At 49.1% G+C, this 11,663-nt stretch overlaps 1 protein-coding gene across 1 annotated transcript in view; it reads left to right on the top strand.

Moving 5' to 3' along the window:
- The first annotated feature begins 3,130 nt into the window (after positions 1-3,130).
- LOC117053340 (leucine zipper putative tumor suppressor 3-like) overlaps positions 3,131-11,663 on the top strand; it is a 69,531-nt gene continuing 60,998 nt past the window's right edge. The window contains exon 1 of the mRNA XM_033161012.1: positions 3,131-3,514. The gene's annotated coding sequence lies outside the window, so the exon portion shown is untranslated. The remainder of the gene's footprint in view (positions 3,515-11,663) is intronic.

Below are 11,663 nucleotides of genomic sequence, written 5' to 3'. Positions count from 1 at the left end.
AGGGACTCCAAGGGTCATCTAGTCCAGCCCCCTGCAATGCAGGAATCTCAGCTAAAGCATCCATGACAGATAGCCACCCACCTTTGCTTAAAAACCTCCAAGGAAGGAGAGTCCACCACCTCCCGAGGGAGACTCTTCCACTGTCGAACAGCTCTTCCCACCAGAAAGTTCTTCCTAATTTTTAGTCAGAATCTCCTTTCTCATAACCTGAATTGGTTCATGTCCTACCCTCCAGAGCAGGGGGAAACAAGCTTGCTCCATTTTCCACGTGACAGTCCTTAATATATCTGAAGATGGTTGTCATCTCTTCTCTGTGTCCTTGGTCTGATCAAGGCACAATAGGTAAAGGTAAAGGGACCCCTGACCATTAGGTCCAGTCCTGTCCGACTCTGGGGTTGCGGCGCTCATCTCGCTTTATTGGCCGAGGGAGCTGGCATACAGCTTCCGGGTCATGTGGCCAGCATGACTAAGCCACTTCTGGCGAACCAGAGCAGCGCATGGAAACACCGTTTACCTTCCCGCCGGAGCGGTACCTATTTATCTACTTGCACTTTTGATGTGCTTTTGAACTGCTAGGTGGGCAGGAGCTGGGACCGAGCAACAGGAGCTCACCCCATTATGGGGATTCGAACCGCCAAACTTCTGATCAGCAAGCCCTAGGCTCTGTGGTTTAACCCACAGCACCACCCGTGTCAAAATATAGGGGTGCAATTACTTCTCTTGATCTGGACGCTAGACTTTTCTGCTCATGCAGCCTAGAATAGCATTCGCTCTGTTAACAGGCAGGAGTACCTCTGAGCATATGCAGAGTGCATATTCCCCCCCCCCGCAACCATAGCTTGGACTCCCCCCGCCCTGACATACCTGGGCTTAAGGGGGTTAAAGTTTCCCTAGCAAAGGGCTTTCAAGTACCTTTGAGCTCCGGCATCTACTATCTTCGAAAAATGAAAACAACATGTAATTGTATAATTATTCCAGATCTCCCTGGGCACACACTTAGTGGGCTGTGCATTTCTTATTTAAACCCAGTCTCTATAGCAGCGGCGGAACCGCATTAGCCGTGGGAGATGAGAAGAGTCGTCGAAGGAAGTTGAGAGTGACTGAATCACATCACAGGTTGCAATGGCTTAGAACCAGGGTGGCAAACACAGGGGCCTGGATCCAGCGGCCTGCCGGCCTCCCATCTTTCTCCCCATCAGGTGAATGCAACAGGGAAACCACCCCATTGCCCCACTGGGAAGGTTTAAACCCTTTCTGAATTCATTGAATCCTTGAAAGTTGCCATTGACCCCCACCCAGATTCTTAGGAATGTAAATGAAATAAAGGGAAGAAACAATCGTCATTGATTTATTATCAACCACTTTGGTTAGGTATCTTAAAGTGTAAAAAACAAGGATATGACTATTGAATTGTGGAGTCGTCTTATTAAATACAGAGTTTCCTCATCGGCCAGGGACGTGCCCTCTGTACAAGTCCATCCTCTTTAGTGCTGAAGCTCAGACTTCCAAGTTACTTCTTAGTAAACTTCTTTTTCGATCTCTAGGGCTTTATTCATCCCCTGCACAGTCCTGCTGACCCCAAGAGGATCAATACTGACCCCTTTAGGAAACCCTGCACAGCAACAGGGGAATCTGGACAAAGCAATTTCCATGGGGCATAATTCGCACACATCACGCCCCCTCCAAAAAAAATGAGCATTCAGCTTCAATAGACCGGGTCCATCATGTCTAACCGCCAATTACAGAGGCTCTTCGCCTCCACCACAAATTTGTTTAATCTCTTTTAACAGTCATCTTTTAAAGCTTCACTTTGTTTTTAATATTTGACGTTTTATTGTGTTTTTCTATTTTGCTGGAAGCCGCCCAGAGTGGCTGGGGAAACCCAGCCAGATTTGTGGGGTATACATAATAAAATTATTATTATTATTATTATTATTATTACTACTACTACTACTTGTGGCAGGGAGTTCCATACACTAAGGAAATACTGTGTGAAGAAATACTCGAGCTTCTGCCTCTTAATATTATTGGGCCATCCATGAAGTTCTAGTATTATGAGAGAAGGGCGAAAAGCTATTTATATTAGAATCATAGAGTTGTAGAGTTGGAAGGGATACCAAAGGTCATCTAGTCCAACGCCCTGCAATTCTGGAATCTCATCTAAAAGCATCCATGACAGATGGCCATCCAACCTCTGCTTAAAAAACCCAAAGAAGGAGAGCCCACAACTTCCCGAGTTTCCCCTGATGTTTAGTTGGAATTTAGTTGAAGCCGTGGGTTCGAGTCCTGCCCTCTGGAGCAGGAGAAAACAAGCTTGCTCCCTCCTTCATGTGACAGCCCGTAAGATACTTGAAGATGACTATGCTACCATATCTACTCTCTGTCTCCTCTTTTCCAGGCTAAACATATCCAGCTCCTTCAACCGTTCCTCATAAGGCCTGGTTTTCAGACCCTCAGTCATCTTGGTTTCCCTCCTCTGCACACCTTCCAGCTTGTCAGCATCCTCCTTAAATTGTGGCACCCAGAACTAGACACAGTACTGTATATTCCAGGTGTGGTCTAAGGCAGAATAGAGTGGTATTAGTACTTCCCTTGATCTGGACACTGGAATAGCATTAGCTTTTTTTGCTGCCGCATCACACTATTGACTCATGTTCAACTTGTGGTCCACCAAGACCCCCTAGATCCTTTTCACATGTCCCCTGGATGTCTGTCAACCCAGGTGTCCCCCATCTTATATTTGAGCAGCCGGTTCTTTCTGCCTATGTTCTGCCTCTGTTGAAATGTCTGTTTCGTTAGCTTGCGCCCAGTTCTACAATCTGTTAAGGTCAATATTTATGAACGTGGATTCAGTTTCCCAATTGGAGGAAACGCTTCATCACTTGCAACTTCTAACCGGTGCACAGAAAAAGCAATCCGCGCAAAATGAGACAATAAAACGTGTTCAAAAAATAAAAATCTCATCAAACCCAAACATCTCCCATCACGCGTGGACCAGCCCCGACTCTTCCTCCATGCCTTGGAGCGCTGCAGTGCGGGAAGAGTTAAAAAGGGCAGGCGATCCACCCTCCTCCCGGATCCTGCTCTCCGATAGGCTGGGGCTGTGACAAGGGGGGCGTGGCCAGGGGGGTTGGCTGCCGTTTGCCGCAAGAAAAGGGGCAAGATGCGTGTCTGCGAGTGCGCGCGTGTGTATCGGTGACGCTGGCCGGGATGCGAGCCGCCAGCCCGCTCGCCTGCAGCGCCGCTCGCCTCCTTCCTCGCAAAGGCTCCGCGAATCGCCGGATGGCCGCCTGAGCGCACGCTTTGAATTCCGCCCCCGTGCAATTGGTCGGAGGTCGTCATTTTCGGTTGCATTTCATTTTTGAACTCCAAGCTCCTTCCCCGTCGTGGTGCATGCTTCTCTCCTGCATCCCGAGCCGCCGCCACCAAAAAAAGAGAGGATTAAAAACCGGACGCCTCCCGGCTGAAGGAGCTGCTGCGCGCCCAGGGCGCATCGCCTGCGTTCCTGCAAAGAGTAAGGGCACAGCGGGGAGGAGGAGAGGTACCTCTTTGCCTACACGCCCGGGAGGGATTTGGGGAGGGGGCGCAGGAGGAGGGAGAGAGGGAGGCGTCGCCACACACACTTGGACCGGCGGGGTGGTGGTGGTTGTTGCTTGCATGGTGGTGGAAGACTGGTTACGTTTGCACGCACCACCTTTTCTCCCCTTTTGCAAAATCGCTCAGGGTTGAGGAAATCAGTGCATGAAGAGGATTCTGTGGGAGGACGGAGCGTGTGCAGATATTGTTGCAATTAAAATGTGGTGCACGGCGGAGAATGATGCGGGGGTCCTCGGAAATAAGTCTCGCCACCTCTTCTGATTCCCCCCCCCCCCCGCCGCTTGTTAGTTTAGTTTGCCTTCCCCCACCTAACCCCCGTGAGCTTGGAGACCTCTGCTTCTTGCAATATAATCTGACGCCGGGGGTGGGGTGGGGATTGGAGGGGCGTTCATCTCCGTTGCAATGTGTGCATTGCTCCAGAATAAAATATTTCCATCAATTTCTTCCCTTTTTTAGGGGGGGGGTGTCATCTGGGGCGCGGGTATAGCCTCTTCGCTTGCTTTTCCCCACCCCACCCCTCCCGCCTTGCAATGTTGAAGAAGCAGCCACCCATTGATAAAGGATGTACGTGCGTTTGTGTGAGTAAAACCGTAAAACCCCTTGCAGGTATGATCAGGGATGGTTGGTGTTAAGGTTGTGTGTGTGTGGTTTTTTTTTTTTTTAAGATGATGTCATAAATGGGGTGTCATCCAGAGCGCGAGGTGAGGTGCTGGCGTTTGGGTGATGAACAGGGGATGGCTGCAAATTATGTCATCTGCTTTTTCTGGATGTTTGCTACTGCTGCGTGCCATTTCGCTGGCAAACTAGAGGGGAGGGGAGGGAACCCGCTCCCCCCTTTTTTTTAGGCTAAGCCAAGGTGCAGAAACTGGGAGAGAGGGGTTCGAAATGGCTAAATAATGCCCTTTGGTTGGTTGGTTTCTTAATGTCGGCAGCATTGTAGCTGCAAAGCGAGGGTGTCCATAAACTCCTGGTAAACGTGACATGCTGTCCAGCTGAGCAGAAGGATTAAATGTCCTCTTCCTCTATGTGTGTGTGTGTGTAGACCGAAACATTTTTGCTTGCTATAACCCTCCTTCACATCGTTTTTGGCTCCCTATACGCATGGATATATTATTCTACGATGATCAGGTCTCTTCTTTGGCTGTGCATGGATCACCGAGCTCACCGGAGATCTCCCGTTTCTTGAAGATGGAGCCTTCGTTTGTGGGTTGTTGTTTTTTAAAGCGGATTTCATTTCAGTCCTGTCGTCGTGGACATATCTTCAAAAAAAATGATAATAATCCAGATCCTGTGAATTTGGCATATCCTTTATTTGGGGCATCTGAAATCCACCCGGTCTCTTCTACATCGCGTCCATAACCTTCCTTCTCCCATACCTAACAAGGTTTCCTAAAATAGAGAGCGAGGGAGAGGAGAGTACAAATCGCATCTCTTCGGGGAGAGCCATCCAGCAAGTGTAGCTGGGTAGACCTGTACTATAGGGGACAATATTGAGTGTGTGGGACACACACACACACACACACACACACACACACACACACACGAATCAAGTGGCTTTGGTCTGCTGAAGCATTTCCTCATTACTGCTCATCTCTAGAGTTGGCCCAGTGCATAACTGGGTCATTGTGCCTGCAAATTTCTCCCTCTCTCTCTCACACATATATAATTATTATATCCTGAAGCTGGATTTCTGAGCTGCTTTAGGAAGGCATTTTTCTGCTCCCCCCCCCCATCTCCCTAGTAGAGAGCTCAGGGAGCACGTAACTGCAGTGCAGTGGAGATAAGGGAGAGAGCTGGGTAGCGTTCTCTCCCTCCCCATCCTCTGCTACCCCCTTGCTAGCTACCCTGCACTCGGGCTTATTTTCACGCTGGCTCGGTTGGGCATGAGATAAGTATGTTGGCAGGGTTACACATGCATGCACATCCGTGTTGTCTTTCACACTCCAGCAAAACCTTTGATCTCCCGATCTAGGAGAGCGAGAGAGCGAAAGGTTTCTTCCTGGTGAAGGAGCACCCCATTGGTTGAAGGAGCTGCTTTCTACCAGATCTGTGGTGCAGCTGTTCTTTGCAAGGCAAGGGTAGGCAACCTAAGGCCCATGGGCCACAAGAGGCCCATGGGGGTCATTTAACCGGCCCACAAGCCGCCCCTGAACCGAGCTGCCCACTCGGCGAGTCCCCATGCACTGCGCTAAACCTGCTCAGCGACTCACTCCCATGGTGCCAAAAATCGCATCTGCGCATGCTCAGACGCCGAAAATCGCATCTGTGCAGATGCAGACACCGAAAACCGCGGCCACACGTGTGTGATCTGGCCCACGGAGGGATTTCCGCTGGAGTGAACCGGCCCAGTAAAGGTAAACCTTGCTGACCCCTGGTGTAAGTCTTCACTGCCCATTCAGGCAAAAGTGGCCTTTCTCTGGAATGAGTCTCTGCCCCACTTGGGATGCTCTCAGTCTGCATTTCCACAGTGGGAGACACCAGAGGAGGAGGAAAAGCAATACTAACAGGAGGTGAATGTAGGGGCCCAGATTTTGGAATAAACCACCTGTGATAGACTCCCAGAATTGTAGGATTGTGGTGTCGGGAAAGGATCCCAAGCGTCATCTAGGCCAACCCCCCGCAATGCAGGAATCACAGCAAATAATCACTCAGATGGCCATCCAATCTCTAATCAAAGGAAGTAGAGAACGGGGCCTTCTCTGCAGTGGCTCCCTGTCTGTGGAATGCTCTCCCCAGGGAAGTTCATTATACCCCTTTAGACACCATGCAAAAACGATCCTTTTTAACCAGGCTTTGGCTGATTTGATTGACATCCTATGCCCTTCTAAAATGTTTTTTTTGGGGGGGGGTGGAGAAGAGTTATTGGGTTGTTGTTTTTATTTTGATTACAGTATATATTTTGTGCTTTTATATTTTGATTTTGTTTTGTGAACCGCCCTGAGACCTCTGGGTACAGGGCAGTATATAAATTCAATAATAATAATAGTAACAACAACAACAACAACAACAACAACAACAACAGAGGCACACCACTTTTCAAGTTAGTCCGCTCCACTGTCAAACAGCTCTTACAATCAGAACGTTCTTCCCAATGTTTAGTCGGAATCTCCTTTCTTGTAACTTGAATTGGTTCAGGTCCCGCCCTCCAGAACAGGAGAAAGCAAGCTTGCGCCTTTCCATGCGACAGCCCTTCAGATAGTTGAAGACGGCTAGCCTATCTCCTCTAGATCTTCTATTCTCCAGGCTAAACATAGCCAACTCCTCAACTGTTCCTTGTAAACCTTGGTTTCCCAGACCCTTGGTCATCTTGTTCAACGTTCTCTGCACATGTTCCAGCTTGTCAGTATCCTTCTTAAACTGTGGTGCCCAGAAATGGACACAGGACTCCAGTAGGGCTGGGTGATATAGCAATACATAATCTTCGGGATGCAAACACAGCAAACCCGGAAGTATTTTTCCAGGTTTCGCCACACACGCATGCCCAGAAGCACTAAACTGTGCCGCACGCATACACTAAACCACGCGATGCACAGAAGCGGTCCTCCAGTTGTGAATTCCTCAGGATGTGGACGGACCTCCGGAGCGGATCCTGTTCGCAACTGGAGGTACCATTGTATATCTTCCAAAACTGGTTTGAAGTCCATATTGTGACAATCTGTTTCATAAATTTTGACCCGGCGATATATCACAAATTATGATGTGTGTGTTTGTGCTCTGCGAAAATCACAATGTGGGGGGGACCCATGAAGCCAGCCGGCACCTCTGCGTAGATCCATCCTTATTTCAGACATTGTGATATAAAACGATAAGGCAGAGGGCAGTGGAGACTGGTCCTTTAGGGCAAGAGGGACACTGCCCAGCCAAAGTCAGCCCCCATCTGCCTGCCTTCTTAACTACAGCCAGTCTTGGGGGGTGGCATTGCCTGTTGGTTTCCTCCTCCTTAGCCAAGCGTAGAACTCAGTGGGGAGGTGTACTGGACTGGTTGGAGGCAGAGGAATGGTGGGAGGAACCAGCTGGGGAACCCCCAAAGGAAGAAGGCTCAGAGCCCGGGTTGGTGGTGGGACAATGAGTGGTCAGAGGGAGAAGAGGAGGTGCCAGAAGCTGAAGAGGTAACAGGGCTTAGTGAGCAAGGAGAGTCTGTGGCAGAGAGCAGTCCAGAATCAGGGGCAGAAGCTGAAGCAGGAGAGGAGGGAGGAAAGGCAGAGAAGAGTCTGGCTGGTGCAGAGTCACGGGTGTCACCCCCCCTTTTTTGCTGCGAAAACCTCCCCTCCCCCCTGATCTCCCAGAACCAGAAGAGGCATGAAAAGGGGTGGAGGAGAGGTTGGCTGCATGCAGACACAGTCTCCGATTGCTTGGAAAGAGCCTTGGTGAGGAGGCGAAAGCTTTCCATCCAGATGGGCGGGGTATAAATAATAAATTATTATTATTAATTATTATTTCAGTCTCTGCAACTTAATTTCATGGAGGAAGACTGCCAGGAATTAGCCATTCTGCTCCTTAGGCCTGACACTCAACTAAGTTTGTGGAAGTCGTGTTAATAAAGAGTTCACTCCATCTTTGAACGGTGTGATTACGGACAACGCTAGAATCCGTTGGCTGTGCCTGCCATTGGCTCTGCCTGCTGTGCTCTCTAGCGCCACCTAGTGTTAGTCTCCCTGCCTTCCGCTCTATGAGTCCCAAAGGGTACCAGCCTACCACTGGCAATGAGAAAGACCTCTCTCTCTCTCTCTCTCTCTCTTTTCCTGAAACCACAAAGACCTGCTGCTATTCTGATCAAGGCAGTTCCTTGTTTGTTGGGCCAGTGATCTGACTTGCCATGAGGCTGCTGGCTTCCTGCCTCCAGCCCCCACAAGCCCACCTGTCTTCTGCCGGCGTTTGCAGCCGCTGAGGTTGCAATTTTGGGGAATACGGAGTTTTGTGCCGTTTGTTCTATTTAGGGACAAGGACCACGACCGACTTCGCATGTGTCTGTCTCTCTCCATGCCCTTCGGAGCCTCCCACGCACTGCTGATTTGTACGTGCGAAAGACAAATGCAGTTTTTAAACCTGCCTTTATCGAGTTCTTAAAACTGCAAACTCTTGTTCCAGTGTGACCGTCAAGTGCACCTCCGACTTGCTACGCCTTTTGTGTCGCCTGCAAACAGATGCTTTATTTGGGGGAGTGAGATCTTAGCCCCGCACCTCCCGGGTTCCTCCCTCCCATAGAGTTTGCACACGTTTTAGGAATGGCTTTTCTACATCTGAACCTCTCCTCTCTCTATGGCACTGTCTTGCAACAGCTAATCTTCCTCACCGATTCCTTTCTCGTGACTGTTGTCCTATGAGGAAGAACTTTCTGACTCTCCTTCCTTGGAGGTTTTTAAACAGAGGTTGGATGGCCATCTGTCATGGATGCTTTAGCTGAGATTCCTTCATTGCAGGGGGTTGGACTAGAGGACCTTTGGGGACCCCTTCCAATTTTACAATTCTGTGGTTCTCTATGGCCCTCAACCTATCCTAAAACTGCCTCATTCTTCTGTCACGAGAAAAGTTCCTTCCTTCTGCTTCCTTTGCTTCATTCCATGGTGTTCGCAACACCATTGGAAAGGGCAATATCTTGTTTGATAAAAAATAATATGATGTTTGTTAATTTCTTTCACTGGTTGTATTGCTTGGGAGAAGATTTTTTTTCTGCAGCTGCCTGAACAAATTGGGAAGCTACTACTACTCTCTCTCTCACATAATTTTTATAAAATTTTCTGTTTTGCAATTTAAAATACTCATTTTACATCCTTAAAATATCAGTGACTTCCCTTCTTCTCTTTCTATGGTTCATTTTACATATCATAGATCCCTGCATATTTTACAAAAAAACTATACCATTCAGTATTCCACTATTGCATCCATCAAAACTTATTTACACTCTTGAATTTATCTTAATGCTGCCAGCGTTCTCCCCTAGTACTCTAAAGCTGGAAAGGAATCGCTTTCCGTTGTTTCCCAGAACATAAGGTGTATCGGTCAGTTGTACTAAAAATAATAACTCTCTGTATACATATTATTTAAGGGATGCGGGTGGCGCTGTGGTCTAAACCTTGCCGATCAGAAGGTCGGCAGTTCGAATCCCCACGACGGGGTGAGCTCCCGTTGTTCGGTCCCAGCTCCTGCCCACCTAGCAGTTCAAAACCATGTCAAAGTGCAAGTAGATAAATAGGTACCGCTCCGGGGGGAAGGTAAACGGCGTTTCCGTGCGCTGCTCTGGTTCGCCAGAAGAGGCTTAGTCATGCTGGCCACATGACCCGGAAGCTGTCTGCAGACAAACGTCGGCTCCCTCTGCCTCTAGAGCGAGATGAGCGTGCAACCCCAGAGTCGTCTGTGACTGGACCTATCAGTCAGGGGTACCTTTACCTATACATATTATTTATATTTGGCATTTATATCCCACCTTTCCTCCAAGGTGGTGACGTACATTCTTCTCTTCCCTGTTTTCTCCTCATAAACAACAAGCCTGTGAGGTAGTCTAGGCTGAGAATGAGTGACTGTTTCAAGGTCACCCAGTCAACTTAATGGCTGAATGGGGATTTGAACCCTGCTCCCCCAGGTCCTGGTCCAGCATTCCAGCCACTACACCACAGAGTAACCTCATCAGGTCCAGTGGGGTTTTGTTGTTTTGTTGTTTAGTCGTGTCCGACTCTTTGTGACCCCATGGACCAGAGCACGCCAAGCACTCCTGTCTTCCACTGCCTCCCGCAGTTTGGTCAGACTCATGTTGGTCGCTTCGAGAACACTGTCCAACCATCTCATCCTCTGTCGTCCCCTTCTCCTTGTGCCCTCCATCTTTCCCAACATCAGGGTCTTTTCCAGGGCGCCTTCTCTTCTCACGAGGTGACCATAACCCAGTGGGGTTTACTTCTGAGCAGATGTGCATAGGATTGGGGATTCCAATCCGAGGTCGCCATAGTGAAAATGGACACAGGCCAGTCTCTATTCCAGATTAGGGAAGAGGGATAGATCTGATTCACTTCCCATCTGACGGTGAACCCACCTAAGTCACAGTTTCTGAAACAGTGCAAGAACTGAAGGGCAGTTGTCCTTCGAAATCCGATCCGGTGCTCACGACAGGAGTGTAGGGAAGTCTCCCTTTGGGAAGAGTCTCCTGTACGTAAGACTTTCCTGCGGGAAGTAGCGCTGGGCAATATGTCGATATATCGCCCCAATCCGGTTTGAAGTCCTTATCATGGTATCAGTTTCATCATTTTTGACCTGGCGATATATCACGAATCGTTGTGTTTGTGTGCTGTGCAAAAATCGCAATGTGGGGGAAACCGTGAAGCCAGCCAATGGCTCCACATAGCTCCATGCTTATTACAGACATTGTGGTATATCGGCATATGACAATCTTTAGCTGGTGATATGTCGCTATGTAATAAAACAGATATCGCCCAACCCTAGTGGGCAGGTGCTGCTTCCGAAAGACATTTATTCTGGCCTTCTGATCACTTGTTCAGGGCTTTCCAAAGGCTGCAACTGGAGCATGGGAACGGTCTGAAAGCCCCTCGCAAGCCTCAAAAGGCTTTCAGATAGCCCTGGGAACTCCAATAATCAGGATATCAGAGCTCAGCATCACCTGATGTCAAGGTGACACCAGGTGACGATTGACAGGTGGGCAATCCTGCCCACATGCCAAATCTGGCTCTCCAGGTGGTGGGGAGATAACACCCCGAAGAGGTTCTGCACCCCTGCCTTAAGGCAATACGCTCAATCTAGCCAGCGCTAATTAATATTGCGGATTTTGCATTTTTTGGATCGGTTGGAATTTGTGGGCGCTCTTCAAGGGCAGCCCCACATAGAGCGAGTTGCAGTAGTCCAGCCTATAGGTTCCTAAAGCGTAAATGTCCGCAGATAGGCTTGTCTGCTGCAGAAAAGGATGGAGCTGGCAGCCCAGCCCAAGCTGGCATGATACCCGAGGGCCCAAAAGCAACACCTGGTCGATGAGGACCCCCAAACCGAACCGAACTTGGGGTGCAACCCCAATCCAAAGCAGAACTGCAACACCTGTCCTGGCCGCTCCCTGTAACTTGCAGCAA

This window comes from Lacerta agilis, chromosome 9 (assembly GCF_009819535.1).
Source record: "Lacerta agilis isolate rLacAgi1 chromosome 9, rLacAgi1.pri, whole genome shotgun sequence".
NCBI classification, from domain to species: Eukaryota; Metazoa; Chordata; class Lepidosauria; order Squamata; family Lacertidae; genus Lacerta; species Lacerta agilis.
Note: the sequence above shows the minus strand (reverse complement) of the source record. Positions and strands in the feature narration are given on the sequence as shown.